We start from the raw sequence: 12,091 nt of genomic DNA, 5'->3' as shown, positions 1-12,091 counted from the left end.
CCATGGACAGAGGAGCCTGGTGGGCTACAGTCCATGGGGTCGCAAAGAGTTGGACATGACTGAGAGTAAGCACACACACAAGTGATGCCATATGGATTGTAATCATTAGAGAACGAATTGCATCAGACTCAGATCTAGAATTACAGATCAGAAGAAGGGGCATTGTGGCACAGCCAGAGAGCCCTGCATCAGATATCAGAACCAGCTTTGGTTCCATCTGCCATCAAGAAGCTGTGTGATTACGGGTGTGTCACCTAACCTCTCTGGGCTTCAGTTTCCTCACCTGTAAACCGGGGAGAGGCAGAGATGTTAATACTGAAGTCTCTAGCTCTAACCATGGATGCTTCCGGATCTGTTTAGTTCCTGCACCACTGGCCTGCCTGGGAAGGGCAGAGGCGTGACCACTCCCAGCACACCTTGGTCTGCAGGGCCATCAGACCACATGGTGTCTGTGTGTCTTCACTGCTGCTACACCTCTGGTGGACCTATTTTAAGAACACTGCCTAGTAGTTCACGGGCAAATGTTGCCATGCCAACTCGCTGGCTGTTGCTAATCACAATCTATGAATGCGCGGAACCACCATCTGACAAGTAGTTCTCTTCTTCCTTAGCCTGGAGACCTTCTCCAAACTGTCACGAGACAGATCACCTTGTGCCCAGTGGCACCCAGCAGGTATTGATACATAGTGGATGTACATTGGATCAATGACGTGAATTAGTGACATGAAAGTGTATGCACCACACTGAAGTCTGAAAGGCGCTTTCCCATCCCGTGTATCTATAAACACTACTCACAGGTGCTAAGGCAGGTATTTTATTGCTCCCTTTGACAAGTAAGTGAATAGAGGGGAGGAAGTGACTTTTCCATGATCTCAAAGCTAAAAGGTTGCAGAGCCCAGACTCCAGCCCAGTGACTCTGTTTTAAACCCTAATCTCTCTCATACACCTGGTGGTCTCTTGTCTCTCCAGGATATGAAGGTCAAATCCAGTATATTCATGCAGAACTTAAGAGCTGACAAGTGCATTTTCCATCTGCCTTCCCATTTCATCCATCCAGTCTGAAGGTAAAGAGGCGGGGCTCTGTCGAGGCCACACCTGGCCTCTTAGGTTTCTTGGGTGCAGTGGGATGGACTGCTCCACTCAGCAAGGCCTCACGGGCCTGCAAGTGGCTCAGGGGCCTCCCTCGGGGTCTCTGGGAAGGATGGAAGTAACAGAAGTAGCATAGAGGGTAGAAAGACCAGTGGCGGGTTATGTCAGGACAAGAATGCCATCTGGGGCAATGCACATTCCGCAACAGAGATGAGCCTGGAGGGTGAAGCCTCACGTTAAAAATCAGCTCAGAAGAGGCACTTCTTGAGGGGTAACTGACCGACTAACAGACGGACTGATTTAAACCTGCCTGTGAGAACTGGGTCTGGTGTCTTCTCTAAGCCCAGACCTGGTTGGACGGAGGAAGGAACCCCAGTGAGTGTCACACCTCAACCCCAACAACACGTGGGCCCAGGAGCCTCCAATGGGAAGCTGAGAACTACATTTTTTCCTCTTTTAGTTTTGAAAATATTTGGAAAATACGCCATCCTTTGAACCTCAGAGGGAGACTTCTGCTTGGGAAGGGAAGGAAGACAACTGAACTCAACCGAGCATCAGCGCTATGCCCGGCACCTCAGGTTTCTCACCCGCCTTGTGCTGGTAAGGACTAGGATATCACCCTGTCTCACAGCCGGGGTTCTGCAGCTCGCAGAGGCGGCTGACCTGCCTGGGGCCCCAGGAGGTAAAGGTGGAGGATGGCCTCTGAAATCAGACTGACAGACTCTGCAGCCAGGCTGTCTCTGCAACATCAGGACATCACGTATCTTGCTGGGTTGTGTCCTGCTGCCAAGGGGATTTGCAGCCCTGAACACAACCCTCACTTGTTCCAGAGGAACCGCTGTGAACCATCTGCTGCGTGCCAAGCCCTCTGCTGGGGGCTTCACCTCCCCTCCACAGTTAACTCTCAGAACAACCTAGTCCCTTTTCCCGTTTTGCAGATGAAGAAACAGACCTCTAAACTCTGAGCTGCCTGACTCACCTGGGCTGTGTAATAAGCTCCGCACATCCTGACCCTAGGTTCTAATCACCATGCATCCCTTTCTCTGTCTGTCTCAACGATTCTGTGAAGCTGTTGGAGAAGGTTTCCTCTCTCCCATTTCCCTTCAAAAAAGAATCTTGGGCTCAGAATGGTCAAGGTCACAGGGGGAGAGGCAAGTGGCAGAGTTGGGACCAAAATGCAGCCCAGGTCTTCCTGGATGACTGCAGTCACAGCACCAGCCTGTCTGTGAGACCCTGGACCCAGGTCAGGTGCCTCTCTGGTCTCTGGGTTTCTATCCGTAACTGAAAAATCTGGGCAGACCAGGCATATGAGGCGGGGAGCAAGGACTAGACCAGGAGGGAGTCGGGGCCTGAGGTCCCCCAGGCTATGTGCCTGTTTAAGGGGCAGGGAATGAATGACCAGGCCTCATTCAGCTGAGTGTGGCCAGGAAGCTAGAGACCCTGACTTGCCAGATCCACTATTTTTCCAGAGAAGCCAGAAATCCAGGTCTTTATGAGAAATCTCTTGGCTTTGAAATGTCACCTGCTAATTCCAATATTAACAGATAAACCTAGGTATTCATACCCTCAATATTCATGGCAGTATTCACAACAGCCAAGAGAGGGAAGCAACGCAAATGTTCATCGACAGACGGATAGATCAGCAAAATGTGATCCAACCACACAGTGGAATATTATTCAGCCTTAAAAAGGAAGGAAATTCTGGCACGTGCTTCAACATGGATGAAACTTGAGGACCTTATGCTAATTGAAATAAGCCAGTATCAAAAAGAAAAAAAACTCTGTGTGATTCCACTTGTATGAGGTCCCTAGAGTCATCAATGTCATAGAGACATGGAAGGAGAAAGGAGGTTGCCAGGGGCTGGGGAAGGGAAAATGGGGGTCAGTATGTGGACAGAGCTTCAATCAGGGAAGATGGAAGAGTCCTGGAGATGAATGGGGGGTGATGGCTGCACAAGCTGTGACTGCATTTAATGCCACTAAACTGGGTATTTAAAAATGGGTAAGGTGGGAAATGTTACGCTATGCATGTTTTCACCACAATTAAAAAAACAAAGCAAAATAAAACAGAAGCTAAGCAAGATATGCTTGTGAGCCAGATCTGTCCTGCGGGCTGTGGACTGGGAACTCTCTGAGGTCTGTCCCGTGGGTCGTGAGGCCTGTGTGAGCCCAGCCCTGGTCCTGCTGAGGTCCCAGACGTGAGGGCAGACCCCCACCCATCAGCTGCCTTCTTGACATCCACCTCTGCCTCATAGCAGAGGCAAGAAAGAACTCAACTCACCAGCTTGTACACGTACAGCCCGCTTTTCAGGCTGCCTTTCTCAGGGTGTTAAGACTTCAGACATTCCCGTTAGCCCCTCAGCTGCCCTAATGAGAAGGCCTAACGGCCAGCCCTGCAGTTTACAGGCAAGTCTTTCCAGAAGGAGCAGACCCTCTTGATCTGAGCCCAGCTGCTGGGCCACAGTGTTCTTTAACTGCTGGGTGACATGAGCAAAAACGGGGCTCCAGTACTTCGGACACTTTGGGAATGCTTTGGTTATTTGTGAGAGGTGGGAAATTCATGGACACAGGGGCCCAAAGAGACTTATGTGTAGAAAAGAAGAAATCTCTTCTTATTCTGGAAGCAGGCGGGGGCTGGGTTCGGAACCTCCCCAGCTGGCCAGAGCCTGCCCCACAGTAAGACCCCAGATGATGTTTGCTGCAGTGGGATGAGCCTCATCTGATGATGGACATGATACAGGGTGGGTTATAGACTCATCAGAGGTCCGAGCAGGGAGGGACGCCAGAGGGCTCATGGTCACACCCACTTCACAGATGAGGAACTGAGGCCCGTCACTGGCCACTTAGAGGCAGAGTTGGGTCTCTGGGTTCCTTAACAGAGTCTTTTCCCCCTAGACTAGGAGTGTTTGACCCTTGGGGGTCCCAGTCTCATTTGAGAAGCTAGTAAAGTCCATGGTCCCTCTCCCTAGGAAAGTGCTCACACACATACAATGTTTTGCACAGGCTGGCCCTGCACAAGCTCTGGAATAGCAAGGTGACTACTCAGAAGTCTTTCACATCATGACGCTCCCAGGCCCCACATCACCCATCTTGGGTGTCAGCTATATAGAACGGTAATGAGTATTTTATGGCAGAGAGCCCTCCTGAGCAGATGTCAGTATGTGAGTGAGAAAAGATAGAATTGCATTTTACCAACAACTATGATTCCTGATCACACGGGAAGCATCGTGGTGTTTGGGGCACTTTCGCAGCCATTGGCTCATTAAGTCATCGGAACAAAACTGTCAAGTAGGCGTGAGGCCCCTCAAACAGACACAGAAGTGGAAATTCGAAGGTTAGTCATCTGTGCAGGGACACAGCTTAGGAATGGCCAAGCCAGTCAGGATCTTGGGACTCCAGCCCCCGACACCTTCTGCCGCCCCGTGCCAATACGTACAGGCTTCTGACAGCTAACAGCCATCTCGTGGGTCCCCCAGTTGGCTTTACACAGAGTAGGGGTGTCTCAAGAGTGACTTGAAATAGGAAGAGGGTTGTCTGGCTTGTAGTTCAGATCCCTCGAAGGGATCTCAAATCATGGGGCCACCTCTGCTCCACTGGGCAGTTGGGAGCGATGTAAATATTTTCCAGTTTGATGCACTTGCCTCTGCACTGTCTTCTTTCCTGCAAGAACAAAAAACCAGGGAGATGAGTTCTTAAAGGGAACATACCAACCAGCATGGCATCTACATGAAGCCATCTGAACACACAACACTTTAAGATGCTGGGAAGCCCACAGTCACCTCTAATTGCAACTGGGCTTAAACCATGATGGGGTTCCCAGGTGGCACAGTGGTAAAGAACCACCTTGCCAATACAGTAGTCACAGGAGCCACGGGTTTGATCCCTGGGTTGGGAAGATCCCCTGGAGGAGGAAACAGCAACCCACTCCAGTATTTTTGCCTGGAAAATCCCATGGACAGAGGAGCCTGGCGGACTGCAGTCCATGGGGTCACAAAAGAGTCAGACACGACTTAGGGATGGAGCACACGTGTAAATCAAGATATCTATATATAATTCATCAGCTGTTCTCTCTAGAAATGAATCTTAGCTTGAAATTAATTAACCATGCTCTCTTCATCTGGGGTGTTTTTTATATTTTATTGAAGTATAGATGATTTAGAATGTTGTGTTAATTTCTGCTACACAGCAGTGATTTGATTATACATATATATATATTCTATTTCATATTCTTTTCCATTATGATTTATGACAGAATATTGAATATAATCCCCTGAGCAATATAGTAGGACCTTGTTGCTTATCCATTCTATCTGCAAGAGTTTGCATCTACCAACCCCAAACTCCCAGTCCATCCCTCTCCCTCCCCACCCCCTTGGCAATCACAAGTCTGATCTCTATGTCTGTGAGTCTATTTCTGTTTCATGGATAGGTTCATTTGTGCCATATTTCAGATTCCCCATATAAGTGATATCATATGGTATTTGTCTTGCTCTGTCTGCCTGACTTCAATTAGTATGTTAATCTCTAGTTGCATCCATGTTGCTGCAAATGGCGTTATTTTGTTCTTTTTTATGTATAGGCACCACATCTCCTTTATTCATTCATCTGTCAATGGATGTTTAGGTTATTTGTGTCTTGGCTATTGTGCATAGTGCTCTATGAACCTCAAGGTGCATGTATCTTTTTAAATTGTAATTTTTTCTGGGTATATGCCCAGGAGTGGGATTGCTGGATCATGTGGTAATTCTGTTTTTAGTTTTCCAAGCAACCTCCATACTGTCTTCCATAGTGGCTACATCAACTTAGATTGCCACCAGCAGTATAGGAGGATTTCTTCTTCTCCACACTCTCTTATCTGGGGGGTTTTTGAACCTTGAAACAGCATAGGAGTTTCATGTGAAGAAGCATTCATGTACAAAGAGGGTTTGTTGCCTTCATGAGATGCTTAAAGTGGCCAGCGACCAAGATAAGTTTAAAAATGACTGATCCAAAGGAAGAAAGAGATTGAGATTCTCGGGGCTGTCTTCTTTCACATCCTCAACAAGTTTACAGGCACCTGCTCTACGTCAGGCTCGGTGCTAGGCATTGAGGTTACAGCGCTTGCCTTTGTGTGTGCAAGGAGACAGACGGTAACCTAGGAATCACAAAAGAAACATTATGTCCTGGACCTGGACCTGGAAGGAGGACAGAGTAAGACAACTTCAGGGGCCGGAAGGCAATAACCTAAATGGGGGACAGCAGGAACATGAGCGGGGAGGAGCATTCCAGGCAGAAGACTGACACAGCCTGTGCAAAAGTCCTGTGGAGAGAGGCAGGGAGCACAGCCAGCCAGCGTGGAGAGACCAGAGAAGTGAGGGGAAGCATCGTGGGAGGTGAGGATGGGACGATCTGCCACGTGGCAGATGCTGGCCTGAGGGGAAGCTGGGGAGCTCCAGTGCAATGCCGGGATGCAATAAGGGCTTAATGAATGAAGGACAAAAGGAAGAAAGGAGATGAAGGAGGAGGGCTGCCTGGAGTCGGTGATATTTGAGTGGTGTCTTGGAGATAAACAAGAGTCCTCTGGCCAGTGGAAACAGTTTGGAAGAAGCCAAGAAGCGTGAGTGAACGTGGGCCGGGAGGGCTGGGAGGCAGCGAGGCAGATTCAGTTTGCCAGGAGGAGTCATCCTGAGTGTCGCCAGACCAGTAAGTGTGTTTGGACAATTTACACAGGGGGACCCCAGAAACATTAAAACCCTATTGAAGAGCAGCAGTCCCTTTGCAGCTCTACTGTTGCTCCCATAATTTATTTCACTGAGCTGGCTTTTAATACTGAGCGTCTCCAGAGATGGGTAACAATGGCTCATGCTTCATTCCCAGCCACATCCATGACAAGGATGTTGGTGAGGACACCGACCGTGTGTGTGTCCCCGGTCTTGGCATAAGGTCAGATCTCACTTTCTCAGTTTATTTATCTGTGGGGGTGGTTTTTAAGTCTGCTTTTCAAAATGTATTTGCATGTACCCTATAAGCTGCTTTCAATCCTTTTATTTGAAGGAAATAAGCAAGGTAAAAATAAATCTAATTACAGTCTTTAGAGCTTCTAGGACCATTGGTACCCAAACTTCACTATACATCAGAATCATATGGAGAGCTGTATAAGATTCAGATTCCTAGGCTCAGTTTTAGACTTATGGAATCAGTACCCAGGAGATGAATCTCAGAAATCTGTGTTTTCACTGAGTCCCACACTCATATATTCAGCTGAGTGGTTTCTAGACATGAAGTGCACACATTAAGAGCCTGGCATCTGGGTACCACTGCACTTGGTGATGCCCCAGTCTGAGGACAAAGCTGGCATGTAAAGTTTAACGTTTCTGGAATCAGGTGAGTGAGACCAAATAGAAGAAATCCTCATCTCTTGCCTACATCATGCACCAGATTGGTACCCAGTTCCTTGCACTGATCTTGTATTCATCAAGGAGTTAACATAACAGCTCTTCCAAGATTCATGAACTTGATGGGTCCCCTCCATAACCTATGTGGATCACCCACAGATGATAATTCCTGATAAAGTTACATCTTAAAAATTATAACAATTACAAAGATACTCAATGCCTGAGGGATGATCAGCATGCAATAAATTGGAGAAATCACTAATGGAGGATAACATGCAATAGAGATTCTAAAAAGGATTTTAAAATGAGAATGTTTACAATATTCACATACACATTCTTTGAATGAAAAGTAAAGCAACAGATCCAAGACGTCAGTCAATAGGCTAGACAGACACAGATGAAGAGAGGTTTAGTGAACTGGAAGATGAATCTAAGGAACTTACCCAGAATTCAGCACAGAGATAAAGAAGTGAAAGGACAAAGGGAGTTACTCTAGATTGAGTGCTTGGATGTTGCATTTTTGGGGAGTTAAGGCCCAAATGGCAAGGAAGGTCCAGCCATGAAAGAAATAAGAGTCAAGGGTTTCCAGGCAGAAGTGGAAAACACATAAAATGCTTAAGGTTAAGAAGTTCAGCAGGAACAGGTTGATGTGTTTGAGGAAAATAAAGCAAGTTGCTGTGGTTTCATCAGGTGAGAAGCCACCACAAGGAAGAAGAAAATATGATCTTGTGTGGAGTGGACTTCAGCTCCAAAAGTGGTGGTTAGCAGGAGGCATGCTTCAACTAAGAACTTTCTAAGACTTTCTAAGAACTTTTTAACACTGAGAGATAACCACTCATTCATTCATTTATTCATTTACTCATTATCAAGTACCTACTCTATGATAGGCACTGTGTTCAAGGCTATGGGGAATGTTAAAGTAAATAAAACGTGGGCATCTTTGTCCCCAGAGAACACAGCTGAGTGAGTAAAACAGACAGGTAAACTCAAATTTCAGACAGAATGAAATGCCGACTTCACAAAATATCAGTAGTTGTTGAGAGTCAGAGTCATGAAGGTGATCCAACTGAAATGTCAGGATACCTCTTGGAGGAAGAGTGTGCTCACTGCACTGCAGATGTGTGGATATCAGAGGGGATTCCTGCATTTGCATAAGGAGCAGTTACCCAGTGGACCCGAAAGTACTTTCCAATCCTAGAATTGATGATTCTGTAAAACAACAGCAGGTACTTACATGCCAGGGGAGTTGGAGAGGACTAGGCTGCCTCTTCACCTCCTAGTCCAGTGGGGGAAGCAAATGTCTGAGCAGATAATGGCGGAGATCCCAGGCAGAGAGTCAACCACATGATGGGGAGAGGGGAAGCCCTTGGGTATAAGAAAATGAGGGCAAAAATGGGGACACTAGTCAGTGCCCTACTTAGTTCCAGACCTTTGTCAAGTCAGGAGCTCCTCAATAAGAGATTGCACTCTGACAGGAGGGGCCAACACAGACGTGACTGTCCTTGACACCATTCACTTAACACCCAAGGTCATACGGCCTGTTTTTTGGGGGATGTACAGAGAAGATGAGAAGGTCATACTTAGGGACCTCTTTGTCACTGCTCTTTCTCTCACTCTGATCTGTAAATCAAAACAACGCTGAATTGACCTACTTCACAGATTAAAGACATTTGGAAAGTACAGAACTGGTATTCTCCGCTGTTTCCTTCTTTTCTTCCAGCCCAGACCACCACCGCCTTTTACCTAAATCAACTGAAACAACTTCCTGACCAAGCTCTTGGGCTGGCGTCACCTTAATCCACTCTCTACACAGCAATCAGAATTACTAGAAAACGGATCACATCACTTCCTTGCTTCTATTCTCTGTCTTTCTCTGCTCTTAGGACAAAGCCAAGCTCCTTAGCAAGACTTCCAGGGCTATGTAACCTCCAGCCCCACCCACCTGTCTTATCTCATCTCTTGAAATGCAAACCCTTCCACGTCACACAGCTGCCACACAAATTCCTTGCCCACTGAGTGCACTTGCCTTGGTCACATAAGCAGTGTTAGGTGCTTAGGGGGTGGAATCAATGAATAGGTACTTGATGGCAGGTGTTCCTGGCACTGACGGGCACGTTCAGTGGGTTTTCCCCCCAACTCCATTCTCCTCTGGGTGTTTGTTGAATAGGAGCTTCCATTCCTACCACTTCATCAGGAGCAGTTATTGGACCAGAAATCATTTCCCTTTTTTATGTGTCTCTCATCTGAATGTGAAGACCAGCTTGGTCAATTAAGTAGATGCTCGGTTCCCTGGACATGCAGGACAGTGGGTTGAGTGCTCTGGATTGGCACAAATGCAAAGTGTGTGCTCTCAGGAGCTTGCAGGAAAGGACAGAAGGACCTGCAGCCTCCACAAGGCAATCAGGACCAGGATGCATGGAATCTTAGGAAATAGAAATGAGGAGGGTTCTGTGGGGGTGTCTTCCCTGGGGAGCCAGTGCTCCAGGTGGGAGGACCAGCAGAGGCAGAACTTGAGAATCCACAGTTACAAGAACAGCAACCCTGGACCAGACCTATGTGTCACCTACTGCCCTGAGCACTTGACAGATACCACCAGACTGAATCCTCACAACTCCCCATGATCCACATTTATCATTTCCTCCATTTACAGAGGAGGACATTGAGAGGCTAAGACAGAAATTTCCCCAAGATCCTACAGCAAGTAGGTGGGGTTGGAATTTTAAACAAGACCTACCAGACTTCAGGAGGCTTCCCTGATGGTTCAGTGGTAAAGAATCTGCTTGCAATGCAGGATGCGTGGGTTCAATCCCTGGGTTGGGACGATCCCCTGGAGGAGGAAATGGCAACCCACTCCAGTATTCTTGCCTGAGTAATCCCACGGACAGAGGAGCCTGGTTGGCTACAGTCCATGGGGTCGCAAAGAGTTGGACATGACTGGGCGAATGAGCTCAGGGCCTACAGACAAAGGCGTGAGTGATGGCCCAGACTTAATGCAATATTCATTGAATGTGAACCAGTTCTAACATATTTCCTCAGGGAATATTTAGCATTTTCTTACAGGTAAAGGGGATCAAATGCAAAATTCACAATTAAAAAAAATAAACATCTTCAAAATTTAAGAACCTTCACAATCTGCTCCATCTGGCCACTAATTTTTATATTTTTAATGATGTCTGTTTGTGAGCCACATTATGCTATAAACAGGTTTGGTGTGAATCATGGTGTTTTAATTAGAATACTAGTTATTCTCAAGAAGTCATCTAAAATAAGTCCTTGTATAATTAGTTGAGGAAACAGACCTCTAGAGAGAAAGAGACCTCACAGGAATCACACAGTTGGATCGATAAGGCTGAGCTTGGTCTAGCTTTCCAGTCCTGTAACTGGTACTCCAGGAGATGGTGACGGACAGGGAACCTGGCGTGCTGTAGTCCATGGGTTCGCAGAGCATCGGACATGACTGAGCGACTGAACAGCAACAATAACTGATACCAGCATCGACCCAGAACCTGCCGGGTGCCAAGCACCGGGCAAGAACCTACTTTGGAGTCAGTGAAATAATGAAATAAAGTCCCTTCCCGCCAGCTGCTCATATAGTTATTTCTCTTTTGGTACCTTCTTACTGAATTTGAAAGGAGTACCCTGTCCTTATTTTTCTCATAGATGTTTCACCAGTGTTGCTGTTTCTTCTTCTTTCATGCCTTCTGAATGTGTGGCTTTTTCTGGTCCTTCTCAAAGCCCAAACCCCACCTCCTTTAAGCACCTGAGACAGATTTTGCTCAAACTCTTCTTGGATACATCCTCCCACTGGGAGTTCACCACCACGCCAGAGACATTTGTTTCACTGGACACCCGATTGTTGGGAAATTTCAGTGTGTGTTTTTTCCACCACCAGGTAATTCTCCACTTCTCAGGAGACACTGACTGGAGGTCCTACGATTTAACTCAATTCTGACAAAATCTACCTGGAGGAAGCATCAGCTCCCACGTGTTAAAACCTTAGTTCCACAAGACTGCCCCCACTTGAGATGCCAATCACAAATCTGTGTTGTTACCAACTAGGGATAAGTTGGAAGTTCCTAAGATCCTCTCCTTAGGACTTTTTTGAAAGATAGTTCAAAAAATTTTTTTATGTTTGTTAATATTTTTTATTTGGCTGCACTGGGTCCTAGTTGTGACACAAAGAATCTTCAATCTTTGTTGCAGCATGTTGTGGAATATGGGATCTAATTTCCTGACCAGGAATTGAAACTGGGCCTCATTAGGAGTGTGGAGTCTTAGCCACTGGACCACCAGGGAAGTCCCCACCCCGGCTTAGCTTGTTTAATTTTCTAAAGGGGCTCACAGAACTCAAAGGAACATTTATTCATGTTTACCAGTATATCATAAAGGGTATTGTAAAGGATCTAGATGAAGAGGTTCATAGGGCAAGGTTCAGAATGGTCCCCAGCATAGGAGCTTTTGTCCCCATGGAGTTTGGTGTGCAACATCCTCCAGGCACATGGATGACCTCTGGTTCATCCACCTGGAAGCTCTGTGAATCCAATTTTTTTTTAATAAAGCCTTGTTATAAAAAAACAACAGGCTCCAAATGCAGTCACTTGTGCTAAGCCCTATGTCAGCAAACCAAG

The 12,091-nt window shown here is 46.8% G+C and overlaps 1 protein-coding gene across 1 annotated transcript in view; it reads right to left on the bottom strand.

Moving 5' to 3' along the window:
- Positions 1-4,624: 4,624 nt before the first annotated feature.
- C26H4orf50 (chromosome 26 C4orf50 homolog) overlaps positions 4,625-12,091 on the bottom strand; it is a 132,511-nt gene continuing 125,044 nt past the window's right edge. The window contains exon 15 of the mRNA XM_043448345.1: positions 4,625-4,749. The gene's annotated coding sequence lies outside the window, so the exon portion shown is untranslated. The remainder of the gene's footprint in view (positions 4,750-12,091) is intronic.

Source organism: Cervus canadensis, chromosome 26 (genome assembly GCF_019320065.1).
Source record: "Cervus canadensis isolate Bull #8, Minnesota chromosome 26, ASM1932006v1, whole genome shotgun sequence".
Taxonomy (NCBI): domain Eukaryota; kingdom Metazoa; phylum Chordata; class Mammalia; order Artiodactyla; family Cervidae; genus Cervus; species Cervus canadensis.
The sequence above is the reverse complement of the archived record's forward strand: the minus strand, read 5'-3'. Positions and strand labels throughout refer to the sequence as shown.